This window comes from Dendrobates tinctorius, unplaced genomic scaffold (genome assembly GCF_039654945.1).
Source record: "Dendrobates tinctorius isolate UK_male_01 unplaced genomic scaffold, ASM3965494v1 ptg000007l, whole genome shotgun sequence".
Classification (NCBI taxonomy): Eukaryota; Metazoa; Chordata; class Amphibia; order Anura; family Dendrobatidae; genus Dendrobates; species Dendrobates tinctorius.
The window spans coordinates 44,270,971-44,287,471 of record NW_027361675.1 but is presented as its reverse complement, the minus strand read 5'-3'; positions in this window follow the sequence as shown (position 1 = coordinate 44,287,471).

Below are 16,501 nucleotides of genomic sequence, written 5' to 3'. Positions count from 1 at the left end.
ATGCATGGAAAATTTGACATTAGTGGTGATCTATGGTCTATACCTACAAAATATATAGCGAAGAATAATATAACTGACAGCATAGTTTCATGAAAGAAAAGTTGTCTAACCACCATGCCTGGGTTTAATTGATCTGAAAAGTGGATGTTGGTCATGTGGCATTTGATGCTATATTACACCACAGTCTTGTTACAGAAACTGGGACTAGAACACTAAATAATTACATGAGTAAAAATACTGGTTAGGGACCACTAATCGCCATTGTAGGTGGTACATTCTCAGGGTATGTTTCCATGGTCAGTAATTGCGGATTTGACGCTGCGTACAGCTGCAGCATCTAATCTGCAGCATCCAAATATTACAGCATAGTGGAGAGGATTTTATAAAATCCCATCTCCACTATGCGTTCAAACACGCAGGTGGCACCAGGGCTGTGGAGTCGGTAAGCCAAACCTGCGACTCCGACTCCTCAATTTCCCTTCCACGACTCCGACTCCAACATATATTGCTTATATTTAAGTGAAAAATGTATTGTAGTACAATGTGAACATCAGACATTTAATCATTTTTATGATACAATAATCAAGACATTTAGATAGAACATAATATATATTAGAATACAACTTTAGAACACAAAAAACTAATAAATTGTAAATATGTAATACACTATGTAATATCGATTACATATATACACAGTGTGTGTGTGTGTGTATGTATATATGTGTATGTATATATGTGTGTATATATATATATATATATATATCTATCACTATGTAATAAACTCTTTTTTGCCACTTACATAGTTTAACAAAAACATACTAAACATTTGTGCAGTCTATGAATTTGTTCTAAGAAATAGAATTGCCTCCATCAGATCCTCCTTCATAGATGACCTAAAATCTGACCTAATAATTTTAAGGCCAGAGAACATCCTCTCTACAATAACTTGGGTTGGAGGCAAAGCTGTAACCACATGGGCAACCTCTCTAACAATTTCCAAGTATAAAGGAATTGCCTCATGCACAGTCAGTTTTGATGAACGGTTGAATTTATCTATTTCTTTGAGAGCAAGTGAAACATTTTGCTGAAATATGGTCAGTCTGCTGCTATAGGAGACTGTTTATGAATGGGTCACCGAGGAGGAAAAACCTAAACATGCTAAGCCCAGAAAAAAACAGAGAGGTTGGTAACTATGCAGATTGCAGATCACTGATCCTACCACAAAACTAGAAGCAGCCGTGGAGCGTACCTACGATGAACCTAGACGCCTCATCACGGCCGGAGGACTAAATAAGCCTAAAGCAAGAAAAGGGAAAACTAACTGCCCCAGAGCAGACCCCAAAGGAATAGACAGCCCCCACACATGTATTGATGGTGAAACAAGATGAAAACACACAGGAAAATAGGCTGAGCAAACGATGGGGCCCAAACTAACTAGAAAGGAGAGGAAAGGAAAGACACTGTCTGCAATCTGCAAAAAACCCTACAAAAATAATGTCCAACACTTCTGATAGCAAAAATAACCCTGAAGTCACTAGACCTCCCACTATATCAGCACTCTGAAATATTCTTAGAGCAAAACGAGGCCAAATATGGGACAAAAAGCAAATTGGCAAACACATAAATAAGTGGAAATACAGCACCGCCCAAGCCGGGGCTGGCTGACCGACCACAAAAAACTGAATAGACCAACAAAATCAAGTGTGAGCATTAACAGAGAAACTTAGCTTGAGCTGACTGGAACAGAGCTGAGAACGAAGACCTGACAAGCAAGTGGTATCACCAGCAACTGAATAGGGCGTCGGCTGCCTTAAATCCAATCTGAGACCCCTGAAGTCCAATCGTCATCCTCATTCTCAGGTGGCAGATTTCCTCCGATCAAATCAGCCTCACTACCTTCTGTTACCACCAGAGGGAGTCTGGAAGGAGAACCCACAACTGGTGAACCAGAGAATGAACTCACAACAGGAGACGGAGTGAAATCTTTTTCCTTGCAGCAATGCTTTGCCTGCTCCATGTCATCCAAATACTTGTCAAGTCAAACTCCTCATCTGATGAGGATGAAGATATGGCAGCAGTAGCACTGTCAGGACCCAAGTCCTCTTGCGCCTGGCAGTCCTGTAGGCCACTCATCCTAACTGCTACTTCAGTCAGAGCTTCTTTTCCTTTAGTAAGCTGTTGATCATCCAGCAGTATACGATGACTTGGGTCCACATAAAGAGCTGCCAGAAAAATTTTATTTTCCAATAGCTATGTCTCCATTTCATTGAAGCAGAAATGCCATCTGCGATTAAATCTCCTCTTTGGGACAGTCAAAATATCAAGTTCTTCTACTCCCTTATGAAAATGCCAGGAGTTAAATCAGCTTGTAATTTTTTAGTCATGGTAAATAGGTGATTAAGCAATTCCTTCAATTCAGCCACCTGTGTCCATTGACCTTCATTTAGTTACCTGAGGGTTCACCATATCTATAAGAAACTGTTTTAGCCAGGATCAAAACTAGGGGGGAAGAACCTCATACTGTTCCGCAGAATCTCATACTGCACACCTCAGCTGCTGCAGAACCTTATATTGCACACCCCTACACTTGAAAATAAAGCCTGCACCTTAAGATGTGGTGAATGCAGTCTATTCCAACTATCAATTGATGTTGATGTGTTACTGAAGACGAGCAATGCCTGTCCTGGGCGTCCTTTTGGGCAGCTATGAGGTGTACCTGACTGGTGCTAAAAAAAAGAAGTGTTATTCTGTGTGCTGCCCAGCTTTCATTCTTTTTGGTACAGATAAGATATGGATACGCAGATATGGATAAATGGATAGAGCAGATTTCTAATCTGCTTTTGCTATTGAAAACATTATCTATGAGCTCAAAAACCTTTCAGGTGATGCGGTTTTTTAAAAAGCTGATCTGCTTTTGCAGCTGAAAAACGTATCCTCAAAAACGCAGCAAAAACGCTGTGTGTGAATGTAGCCTTAGGTCAGGAATAGAACAGCCATTTATATGACATTTCATAACTTTCCCAAATTCCTATGAGAAAATATTCAGCACATTCTGCATTGAACTACTGTACCCAATTTATATATTTTAGGAGTCGGAGTCAGTCCATTTTATACCGATTCCGACTCCACGACTCAACAGCCCTGGGTGGCACACCCGCGTATACGCACATTCGGCGAGTCTCTATAGACCGCAGTATGTCTATTTTTTCCCCCGTCTCCCGTGACAGCACACATGAGAGGGGATCCGCCCCATTCAGGACAGGAACCCTACTGAAGATAAAAGGGCGGTACCTCTCCCTCGCTTCAGTTGGGTTTCCTGTCATGACAGGGACACCTGTGCTGAAGATGGCGTGTCAAGATGTCTGTACCTGCCCACCCCTGTGCCAGCGTGGAACAGGCAGTGCCTGTGCGGTGGGCTTCAGGAGTGGAAGCGCTGTCCTCAGGTCCCCCAGGGCTCAACGGGCGTGCGTGCAGCATGGTGGGGGTCCGGGGCCTCCTCCATATCTGTCACGCTGCCCTACTCCCTCTGCTGGCATCCAGACAGTCCAGGAGGGGCGGCCGCTTCCAAGTTGCGCCCATCTCACGTCACACGCAAGGCACGCTGGGAATGGGCGTGCCCGCGTGACAGGGCAGCGCCCATAAAGAAACGCAGGCAAATGATCATCTGGTGGCGTGGTGAGGGGGAGGGGCTGTCGATGGGCACCAGAGGAGGTGGAGAGCACAGTGGATCCCTCTTAATAAGAGGGATGACCACAGAAGATGCACTCGTGCTCAGAGCTTCATAATGGAAGTGGGGCAAGAAGAGCCGCAGCAGCCTTTTCTGCAGCTCTCGCCAGATGCCTTGCCGAGCCACCAGCATACCAGGAGTAGCCGCTCGAGTGGTCGGAGCGGCAGTCGTGATGACCGGCAAGACTCTTTGACGCCCAGAAAGAACGTCACACATGCATCTCATCAGCTTCCAAAATCGGTACCCTTGACTGACAGCGGTGGTGAGTGATCTACGTGAATGTCACCCTTATGGTAACGGGGTTCCATATTTGTTTGATCACTAGGGGTCGAGGAAGTCTAGTGGCAAAAGAAAGAACCGAGAATGTGACCTATGCAAAAAAAACGTTGGCAGTCCAGTGGCAGAAAAAACTCTGCGCTGGCTGTATAAATATAGCCTTAGGGCTATAATACAAGAGGAGGTAAAAGGCTCCTTAAAGTCAGCCCTTAAAAAAAAAATGGATAAAAGAGGCTGCAAAAGGGATTCTGGTTCAGAGGCCTCTTTAGTGCAGGAAGGTCGGGAAAGATCCCTGTCCGCCTCCTCTTCCTCTACTCAGTACTCAGAATCCTCCTCGGACAGCGGTATAGGGGGCCATCCGTGTTTCCCAACAGAGGATGTAGAAAAGCTGGTCAAAGCTATCAGGTCTACAATGGGCCTTAAGGAGGAAAAAACCACCTAAATCATTGGAGGATGTTATGTTTGGAGAAAACGCACCTTCCTTGTCAATGACAATATAAAGGCTTTAATTGACAGGGAATGGAAAAAGCCAGAGGTCGGGTACCTTATCTTCTACATCAAAGGGGAGGTACCCATTTGAGGGGAGACTCCAAAACTTGGGAAAAGATCCCAAAAATTGATGGTGCCATGGCTAAGTCCTCAAAAAAATTATCTCTACCATTAGAGGACTCTGGCGTGCTGAAAGACCCGCTTGATAAAGAAAAAAAAAGATGGCTTCTTGAAACATCTGGGAAGCATCAGCAGGGGGGTTAAAACCGGCAAAAGCTCTTACTTGTACCGCCTGTTCCCTCATGGTCTGGCTACAACAAATAGAAGACCAAATTAGGGATAAAGTTCCTAGGCACGAAAACCTGGCATTGGTACACTGAGCAGTGGCTTTCCTAGCGGATGCCTCGACAGATTCCGCAAGGTTAACAGCTACAACAAGAAAACAGATTTGCAAAAATACTCTGCAGTAAAATATGACAGTAATCAGCAAGTGCTGGATAACAAATACAGGGTATTTAGTCAATACTTTTTTTTGCAAAAAAAATGTATACCAAGCTGCTTCACCGCATCAAGGTAACCCGTTTTGAAGCAGTCCCTATCTAATGTATTTAAAACCTGAACATCTGAACAGTGTCTAAAATGAACAGGATTCGCACAGGCGCTTCTTAGTATGGGCTTGTGGTGCAAGACAGCTCTTTTGTGCATGCCACGCGAGAGGGGTGGAGTCTCTCAAACCATGCTAGGCAACGAAAAAACGGTTAACAGCTAGAGCGGCAGGCTTGTCCAATGCGAGCCCTGTGACTTATAGGGTGTCCGGGGGATTTGCCTTCCAAACACTCTGTTCCATCCCATGTGACAGTCAATTCCTTTTCAGCAAAAAAAACGGAGGTTAGGCTAGTTTCACACTAGCGTTTTTTTGCGCTGCGTTTGGAGCGCACATGAAACGCATGTCAAAGGCGCATGCAAACGCTTGTAAACTCTGCGGTTTTTTGTAGCATTATTGTGCGCATAACGACAAAATTGCAGCGTTTTTATGCGTTTGTAAGCGTTTTTCATGTTTGCATTTTTTATGCGCAATAAGCTGAAGAAAAAATGCTTGAAAAATTCTTGCAACACACTCCACCAATGGGACACCAGTGGGCGTGTCTTATTGAAATTCTTTATATAGCCCCTGTTTACAGGTGAATTCTTCACATTTGCTTGCATTTGACTTGCGAAACATGGATCTACGCTTGAAGAGTTTTGACTTTGACTTGGATCTGGACACGAGGATGGCTCAGGCTTATGCCATTGCTTGCCATGAACAGAGGGAGAGAGAGAGGCAGTGTAAAAAAAAATTCTTGTCAGTATGTTAAAAAAAAAAAAAAAAAAGGTTTTATTACATGTTGTTGGTATGTTAATAAAAAAAAACTGTTTTGATACCTGTACTGAGTGCATTCTCTGTTTTTACACTCCCAATACCATTAGCAAGTAGCCAGGTGTCTCAGTGAATTTATGATGCTGGGTTTTGTGCATCATGAATTCACTAATACTCCTGAGTAAGTGACTATACATACACACAAGTTGTATTACCTTTGTAATCTCTACAGTGTGTTCAATTAACAGCGATGGAGATAATACAACTGTATCAGGTAAAATACTAAGGCCGTGTGTTATGCTAAATACTTATCACAAATGGCCATTACAATGAAGATTAAACTGCAGCATCACTACACTCTCCTGCAAAATATATGGAGAGTTATAGTAACGCTGCAGGTTCAAACTCTATTCACCTGCCCAGGTGTGATACTGATGTAAGGTCAGGGTATTTTTGAAATATATATAACATTTATTTTCAACATCATCAATCTGTTTCTTCCACAAACACGTAATAGAGTATGTGGTTAATTACAAGGTATATCTATAGTTCCTTGCCTTTTCTCTAATAGTTAAATGAGAACAGTACAAAAAAGGCAAGGTAACAATAGATATGCCTTGCACTCAACACCATCCTCTATGCTGGTTTCAAAAATGTAGTCCAAAATGTCAACCAACAGATCATGTTTAAATGTTTGTTTTTTTTCCCTCAAATGGAATTACTAAAAACATGATTTGTTTGTTGGCTTTTAAAACTGTAGTTGGGGAACCCTTCCAAAATTCAGTGTGTGCAATACACCAGATATCTCCATTACTGATGTTTTTTGTATCAGTCTTGGAGATATGTGTTGTCAACGAAAACAATCTACATGACTTCTCTTTTCCACAGCAGTCTCTACATTCTTGTAATATTGCACAGACTGGCTCCAGCAGGGTTCCCCAACTCTAGTCCTCAAGGTCCACCAACAGATCATGTTGTAAGGAAATCCATATCTCCGTTGATAACTTTCACAAGAGCCCAAAAAAAAGAGGATTCCATACAACATGATCTGTTGGGGAACGCTGCTGGATCGTTGCCAACACATATCTCCAAGACTGACACAAGAAACATGGCTCAGTAATGGAGATATCTGGTGGCAAAAATGCTAAGTGTACGGCGCAGTGTGTGTAGAGACGAACGACTGGAGGTTGACGAAGGGGTTCTAGGAGAAGGGGCGATGAAAGTACTGGGGGAAGGGAGCTCTGGAATGGACATAGAGGCAGGTTGAGACACAGAACAATAAATAATAATAATTAGGAGGAGAGGGTGTATGGACGAACAAAGTTTTTTTTTTCTTTGGCGCAGGAGTATCCGGCCCAGACCGACTTGCACCCTGTGACCGCCTTACTTTGGTCGACCGCCTGGTGATGGTGGACTGTGGCATTGCCCTGTAAAATAGGGAATGCGGATCACCCCTTTGCTGCTCTGTGGTGGCGGTGCTGCTAGAAGTGGCAGTGACGGTGCTCCTAGAAGGGGACAAAGTTTTGTCGGTGCTCCGAGAAGGAGGCTGCCTGTCTGGGATCTCAGCCAAAGTTCTTGGGGGACTCCGAGGTGGAGAATTGGTGGCGGTGCTCCTTTGATGAGGAATGCTGGCGGTGCTCCTTTGCTGAAAAGTGCTGGCGGTGCTCTGTTGATGAGTGTTGGCGGTGCTCCTTTGATGTTGACTGGTGGTGTCGGTGGCCCAAGCAGGTTCTGTGGTGGTTTGGCTCCAAGCTGGAGGTGCTGTGGCGTTGGTGGTGCTCCATACAGGAGCAGCGCTTGCCATAGTGGTGGTGGCAGAGGAGTGTCCAGCAGCACTCAGACTTGGGATGGTGTAGTGGTGGCCGTGCAGTGGTATGCAGCAGAAGTCGGTAGTGTGGTGAAGCAAGTCAGCGGTGGAACTGTTGGAAATGACACCACTGACTGCTGAACATACTGATTCTGCTGCATAGCCTGCAAGTAAGCAGTGTTGCAAGCCTGTAACACACTCAGCTGTTGCTCAGGACTAAGGTGTTCCGCCATGCCCTGTTCAATTTTACTGAAAAAATGGTGCGCTGGTCTGTTGAGGTCGGCCTCCAGACAGTCAAGGCGCTGGTCAACAGAGTGGAAGCGGTGTTCCATGTGGTTAAAACCACGTTCCATCAGGGAAAAACCGCTTTCCATTCTGGTGGACAGCGCCTTGAGGCTGCCCTTAAAGGCCTCGCTCAAGAGCATGAACTCGGGCATGACAGGCCTGTCCAAGGCCCTCTGCCGCTGGCGGGTAGTGCCCACATAACCAGTGACAGAGACCTGGGACAGGGGAACACCTGATGGACCAGCTTCCTGGTCACCAGCTGTCTGTGTTGCTGACCTGCAAGGTGCTTCCTGGCTGTCGGATGGCTGGGACGGGTCCGAGATCGATCGATGAAGAACTGCTCCCGGGACAGGTTGCAGGGTGCTGCTCCAAGTGCTGTGGAAAGAAAGGGAAAACATTAGTATCATGCATTTTCAAGAAGCATCACCTATGGAAGTGAAAAGCACATAGTAATAACAAACCAAAATTAAAAAAAAAAAAAAACTTGCGCTCTGCTGGCAAGGACCAGTCTCAGGAAAGCCAACTCTCGATAATAGCGATACTTTCTTCTGCGCCTTGCCGCTGAACCACTCCGAACCTGTCTCTCAGCACGAACATCAGTGTTGAAGCGGTCCTTCATCGAGCGCCAACGTGTGCGGATTTTGTTCACTGTTGGGAAAAAAAAAAAAAATTAGACAATGCACTTAAGGCAACTTAATTATCAGCACACCTGATAGAACTTTGCAAACAGTCAATGCTGCAGTACAAATTTATTATAGACACAATGCAGTCACTGTTGATCCTGAGGACACTGTTATGTTTCCTGCTAGAATATATGTAGCAGCCAAAACAACAGTATCCTCTGGAGCAAGAGTGAAAATGGGATCAAGACAGCAGTTTAAAAAGCAATCACTGTTTTTCCGCAAGGCATTGTTGTGTTTGATGCAAGAATATATCTTGCCAAAAACACAACAGCACCATCAGGACCAGAAATCAAGCCAGCAGTTGAATACAAAAATCAATCACTGTTTTCCACAAGTCATTGTTGTGTTTGATGAAAGAATATATCTTGCCAAAAATACAACAGCACCATCAGGACCAGAAATCAAGCCAGCAGTTGAATACATAAAACAATCACTGTTTTCCACAAGGCATTGTTGTGTTTAATGCAAGAATATATCTTGCCAAAAACACAACAGCACCATCAGGACCAGAAATCAATGCAGCAGTTCAATACAAAAATCAATCACTGTTTTCCACAAGGCATTGTTGTGTTTAATGCAAGAATATATCTTGCAAAAAACACATCAGCACCATCTGGAACAAAAATCAATGCAGTATCACAGAGCATCTTTATACTTACTGAATGCCCTTTTTGAACTCGGAGAGGCGCTGTCCCAGCCATCCATCATCGCTGCGGCCACCTCATTCCAGAGCTGCCGGGTCACCACTGTGTCTTTGTACTGCTGGTGACGGCTGTCTCACAACGGGATACGCTCCTCAACAAGGCGGATCAGATGCTCGTTGTCTATGTACACTACTTCGTCATCCCGTTGTGGAACCTAGAAAAAAAAAAATTAGAATGTTTGGAATTTTGGAGAATGAAAAAGATACAAAAAGAAACAGAGAAGAAGCAGGATAAAAGATGAAAATAAAGACAGAAAAAAAAAAAAAAAAGACATACTCACATTGCGTCTCCTCACCACGACTTGACTACGCTGCTCCCGCTCAGAATCCTCCTGCTCAGACCGCTCCCGCTCAGACTACTCCCGCACATCATCTTCACTACCCGTGTCCGATGTCTGTAAAGAAAAAACAAAATTAAAACACATTTCTAGAGGCAGCCATACTTAACCAAAGGCAGCAACATCCACACCTCACGATCAGCTTGGGCCAGTTCTTGCCGAGATGGCGAATACAGTGATCCAGAAGAAGACATGCTGAAATGTAAACAAAAAATACATTAGTACATTATAAAATTGTACAGGACACACAGACATTATGTTGAAGAAAACTCACATTTTGGCTCCTGAAGCTTGAATCCACAAATGGAAGGCTCTTGGAGGTGCTTGTCTGGTCTCTGCAAGGCTGTCTGTAGAGCAATTGTTTGACCCTGAAGACACCTTCTTTTATCTACACTCCTCCCAAACAATGTTGCTTGTTTAGGGGGAGTTTTAGACAAGTGTCTAGACATTGTTTACTCAAATCGCGTGCGCGCACAAGGCACTGACGTGCGCGCAGCTAAGTGCACGTCAGCGACCACATAGATTGTAATGTTATTTTTGGGCGCACAACGTGCGCGTGATTTTTTTTTAACAATGTAGGCGGAACAAAAAATGCAACATGTAGCGTACGGCGCGTCTGGGTGCACACCTGTAAAATGCGCAGCGCGCACTAAACGCTGATGATCGCGTACAATTGCAAGACCCTGCGATCACCATGTTAAAGATAGGGGAACATTGCGCGTGCTCCCGATAGCGCACAATGCGCTGCGCGATAAAACGCTAGTGTGAAACCAGCCTAACTTTGGAGCACGCAGGGGTTAGGAAGAAAGGCTTTCCCTGATTTTCTAGAGTCCAAAAAACCGTCCTTTCGGAGGAGAAGATTTAACAGGGGTCGTCCCCCGGGAGAGAAAAAATTGGGACATTAAAGAAAAGAGAGAATTGGGTTACATGTTTAAAGGGCCCTCCACATCCTTCAAAAATTCTCCCCAATGATATTAGGTTAGAGGTAGGGGGAAGGCTTTCTCTCTTCCTTTCTGCCTGGGCAAACATGTCCCCCAGTTCGTGGGTCCACAAGTATAATCAAGGAAGGTTTAAAAATAAAATTCATCTGTCTGCCCAGGCAAACCTTTATAATGACACCCTGATGAAAAGCCCAGGAGGAGCAACTGGCCCTGGAGATGGAGGTCTTGGGACTAGTGCAGAAACGAGTCCTACAGGAAGTCCCAACTCACGAAGAAGGAAGGAGGTTTTACTCCCCCCCTCTCTTTGATACAAAAACCAGATGGCTCTTGGAGGACCATAGTTAATCTGAGGAGGCTCAATCAATGGGTAGACAATTGCTCCTCCAAAATGGAGTCAATACGGCCATGAAAATCTTGTTCCAGCACTGCCTCATGGCAGTGATAAACTTAAAAGATGCCTACTATCATATCTCAATCCATCGGAAGTACTTGAAAGTAGCACTCTATGTCCAAGGTCAGGTCGAACACTATCAATACATAGCCCTTCCGTTCGGCCTGTCTACAGCCCCCAGAGTCATCACCAAAGTGGTGGCTGAAGTAATGTCATTTCTTTGTTCTCGGAACACAGTGATCGTCCCATACCTGGACGACTTCATTGTGGTAGAGAGGTCGGAGACCCACTGCACTCGGCAAGTAAAGGAAGTGACGTCAACTCTAGTAGACTTGGGGTGGATAGTAAACATTCCCAAGTCAAGATTAACACCAGGAAAAGTGCAATCCTTCCTACGGTTAATACTGTACTCCGAGCGACAGCTCTGCCTCCTACCAGAAAACAAAGTGGCCAAGATAAGGGGCCTAGCTTGTGCAGCATTACAAAGGATGGCTATGACAATGAGGAACGCAATGTCCTTTTTAGGTTCATTGACATCTTGTATACTTTCGGTAGGGTGGGCGCAGTTCCACCTAAGACAGCTGCAGTGGGAAGTTCTGTCTGCACAGAAACAACTGAAAGGGCATTTAGAAGGAGAACTATATTTATTCGGTCGTCCATGACAGCACCACCTGAGAGAGGGGATCCGCCCTCCAAGAACAGGAAGTCCTACAGATACATAAGGGTGGCACCTCTCCCATGCATCAGTTGGTTTCCTGTTCCTGGAGGACAGGATTCCCTACAGATCATGCCATCATGGATGGAATCCCCAGGACAGCTGTCCGACTCAGGTAGCGGGGGGGTCACCTACCTCGGGCAGTGCGGAGTCCCCTGGAAGCGCCAAGGTGACCCGCGCAGAGTTTCACATCAGTGTGTGGGGCAGGTGGGAGCGGGGTCCGGCGGATGCCCTTCTGGGCCGGCGGGTAAGTATGGCTTTCCCCCCGGATCCCAGTCCTTGTTCCGGCTGGTGCGGTCTCCTCTCGCCTGCGCGGTTGGGGGCGTGCGGCTGAGCCTCGGTGGCGTCCGGGGGGCTGTACGTCGGCGCTGGTGGCCGGCACGTCCTCGCGCACACCCAGGCCGGAGGTGACACGGGGGGGCCAGTGGCGCTGATGGCCTGCGCGTCCTCGTGCGCCTGGACCGGAAATGACGCGGCGGGGGCGAGGCCGGTGGCCTGCGCGTCCTCGCGTGCTCGGACCGGAAGTGACGCATGGCGCCGGTGGCGCTGGAGGCCTGCGCGTCCTCGTGCGCACCCGGACCGGAAGTGACGCGGCGGGGGTGAGGCCGGTGGCGCCGGACCGGAAGTCGGGTGTCGGCCGGCTTTCTCCCCGTGCGGCGGCGTGGGCGCCGATGGAGCGGTGGGATGGACGTCGGGGGAAATGGGGGGGGCGAGAATCAGCCCCTGGCCACGTCACCTGCGAACCCGGATTACCGGGGGGAAGAAAAAGGGCACAGAAGCACTGCCGAGCAGCTTCAGCTCAGGTGAAAGATGGACGAGCCGGAAGCTTCCGTGCCCCAGCTGGACAGAGAGCAGGAATGTACCTCAGAGAGGTCCCAAACCAGCTCCCAGCAAAAGAAGAAATTAACTGGACAATCCGGCCATAGAAGTTCCTCCAGGCCGAAGGATCCAGCTCGCCCCCCCCCCCCCCCCCCCCCCCTCCCCGTGATCCGGTACCTACGCCTTCTGCTCAGGGTAAGAGATCTTCGTGAATGTGCCCTGACGCAGTGTCCCCCTTATGTTTTTCCTCCTATAGGGGAAGAAATGCGCTGACAAGGCAAAAAATAGGGAATGCGCCCTTTGCAAATGCCCCTTGCCGGACGCTTACCCTAAGAGGCTGTGCCAGTCATGCATACGGCAGACGGTAAAGAAAAAAAAAATTACTGGTCCTGGCTAGATATTATGATTAAACTTCCATCCCCACGGCAGAAAATTATATCCCGCATTTACTCACATCTCATCTCTCCGAATGTACATTCTAAACCCTCATTTATACACTCGTGGGAAATTGAACTTAATATCACGTTTACAGAAGATCAAATATCTAAAATGCTGTCAAATGCTAGGGGTTTTTCTAGATGTGTACTTTTGCAGGAGAATTCTTATAAAATATTAACTAGGTGGCATTTAACTCCAGCTAAGTTGTTCCAGTTAGGCCTCGTGGATAATGATGATTGCTGGCGATGCCTCAATCCTAGAGGACATCATACGCATATATTCTGGGAATGTCCTAGATTGCGAATTTTTTGGGAGGGAGTTGAGTTAGTTCTCAAAAAATTAGGATTAATAAAGGTGGATCTTGGAGCCACGGAAGCTCTCCTTTCATGCCCGTCAAAAGATTTTTTACCAAAAAAACATGGGCTTCTTCCACTGATGTTGAGTGCGGCGAGACAGTTGATAGCTACCCATTGGAAGGATGTAGCTCCTCCCACGTTGGGAGAATGGTATACGAAAATAAATCAGATTTATCGTTTAGAGGAGCTGTCTAGCTGGGAAATTTATAATCATAAAGCTTTCGTGTCGACTTGGGCCCCTTGGAATAGGTACTTAGAAGACAATCCTCTTTAGGAACATTCTGGAGTTTTTGTTTTGTTAGGCTCTACTGAATTGGGTGGCTTCTGCTTTGGGGCTCCTGGCCTTACTACCCCATATTAGATAGCTCAATTGTAATACATGGAGAAGCGTTATTTTTTGAAGTGCACCCATGCAATGATTGTGCTCATGTTGTCAACCACATGTTGTTATTGTTAATGTTGTTGATATTGTATATGAATATGTTCCCTTTTCCCCTTCCCTTTCTTTTTTCCTTTCCTCCCCTACCTATTTTTTCCTTATTTTCTCCTCCCTTCCCGCCCTAAACCAGACACTATTTAATATGTCGCCAACTGTACCTGAGAATTGGTGTTGTGTTTAATGGTGATGTTCAAAAACTTAAAAAATTCTAAAATAAAGAATTTACAAAAAAAAAAAGAAAAGAAAAAAAAAATTACGGGCATACTTCCTTACTCTGTCCCCCCTCCTGTAGGTGGCGGAAGAAACCTCTGACTTCGCTACAAGTCTAAGGGAAATAATCAGGACGGAGGTTAAAGCCCTAAAATCCGTACCCCAGGAGGAATCGTCTAGGAAGAGAAAGAGGGTGAGTTTCTCAGGGTCAGGCTCTTCAGCAGACCCTAAAGGGAATGAAGACTCCTCAGAGCCCTCCACCTCCGCGTCGGCGTCCTCTTCAGAGGAAGACGCCAGCCGTTTCTGCCTAGGTCTGGAACAAGTGGACAAACTAGTCAAGGCAGTCAGGGCTACCATGGGGGTAACAGACGCCAGACCTGAACGGTCAGCACAGGACCTAATGTTCGGTGGTTTAGACTCCAGGAAGCGCAAGTCGTTCCCGTTAAACGACAAGGTCCAAAATTTGATTAATAGAGAATGGAGGAAACCAGAAAGATAAGGCTCCCTACGACCAGCCTTTAAACGGCGATATCCTTCTGAGGACCCTGTGGTGAATAAATGGGATAACGCCCCGAAATTGGATGCAGCAGTGGCGAAGGCGTCCAAGAAATCCGCTATTCCCTTTGATGACATGGTCTCTTTAAAGGATCCGCTGGATAAAAAGGCGGACTCCTACTTGAAAGGCACATGGGAAATGTCGACAGGTGCCCTGAGACCGGCGGTCGCAGCTACCTGCACGGCCAGAGCTATGATGGTCTGGCTGGACCAGTTAGAAACACAGAGGACAGAGACTCGAGGGAATCTATCTTAAAAACCCTTCCTACCATCCAGGATGCGGCAGCCTTTTTAGCCGACGCTTCAGCAGACTCAGCAAGAATGGCAGCCAAGGCCGCAGGGCTATCGAATGCAGCCCGACGGACTATATGGCTAAAATGCTGGCCTGGGGATATCCAGGCCAGATCCCGGCTGTGCTCTATCCCGTGTGAGGGGGAATATCTATTCGGGCCAGTCCTAGATGAACTCCTGGAGAAGGCTGGCGACGATAAAAAGAAATTCCCTTCCCTGCCCACCCCTTCCTATAGACGTCCTTTTACTAGGAAGAGGTTTTTTCGGAGGAGGTCATCTAGGGACCGGGGCAGATGGGAAGATAAGAAAAGAAAAGGTACCAGTTTTATGTTGGGAGGGGGACGCCAAGAAGCATCCCGTGAGACCAAGAAACTTCCTCAATGACTAGAGAGCCCGGTGGGAGGTAGACTATCGGCCTTCTACCAAGCCTGGTCGCGGATCTCGAACAGTAACTGGATCCTGGGGTTGGTAACCGCAGGCCTAAAGCTCGAATTTGCCTGTGTCCCTCAGAACAGCTTTAGAGTCACCCCACTTAGGTCTTCCTTGGCGGAACAGACTGCCCTAGAAACCAAAATTGTTGACCTATGTCAGAAGGGTTGTACTGATAAAGGTACCAGAGGCGGAGAAGGGCGAAGGCTTCTACTCCCCCCTATTTTTGGTCTGTAAACCAGATAATTCCTACAGGACCATAATTAATCTGAAGGTGCTCAACAGATACCTGGTCATTCGACCTTTCAAAATGGAAACAATCAGTTCCGCAATAAAATTGCTGTTTGAAAATTGTTTTATGGTGGTGTTGGATTTAAAAGACGCTTATTACCATATACCCATCTATGCGTCTCATCAGCGTTTCCTTAGAGTGGCAGTTCATTTGGAGGGGTCGTTACAGCATTTTCAATATGTCGCCCTTCCCTTTGGTATAGCAGTCGCCCCCCCGGGTGTTCACTAAGGTTATAGCGGAAGTTATGGCCCATCTACGGGAAGCAGACATCCTAGTAATCCCCTACCTGGATGACTTCCTTATTGTAGGAAAAACAGCGGTCCATTGTCTGGATCAATTGCAGAAAGCAAAATTGGCTTTGGAACGGTTAGGGTGGCTATTAAACATTAAGAAGTCCCGTCTACAGCCCATGAAGGTCTTGAATGCCTCCAATAGCCCTTCCATGACTCTCAGGAAAGCAATGTCCATCCTGGGTTCCCTCTCCTGCATCCCCGTAGTCCGGTGGGCCCAGTTCCATACAAGGGTGCTACAGGGCGAGGTTTTACGCCATCAAAAGATCCTGGTCAGCTATCTAGAAGGCCAGTTGACTCTGTCCCAACATGCTTTGAGTTCCCTTGAGTGGTGGCTAGACGAGAACAATCTAGCCACAGGGGTACCCTGGGAATATAACATAACCCGGGTAGTCACCACAGACGCAAGCCCTACGGGTTGGGCGGCGCACATGGGGGAAATCTTAATCCAGGACCTCTGGGATAGTCATCAGTTGGGGATGTCCTCCAACCTGAAAGCTAACAGCCGTAGAGCAGGCAGTTAAAAACCTTCTTGTGTATCTACAGGGTCGCCATGTTCGAATATTCTCCGACAATCAGGTCACTGTGGCTTACATCAACCACCAAGGCGGCACTCGGTCCTGGCCTCTGATGGAGGTAGCAGAACGGCTGTTCCAGTGGGCAGAGCAAC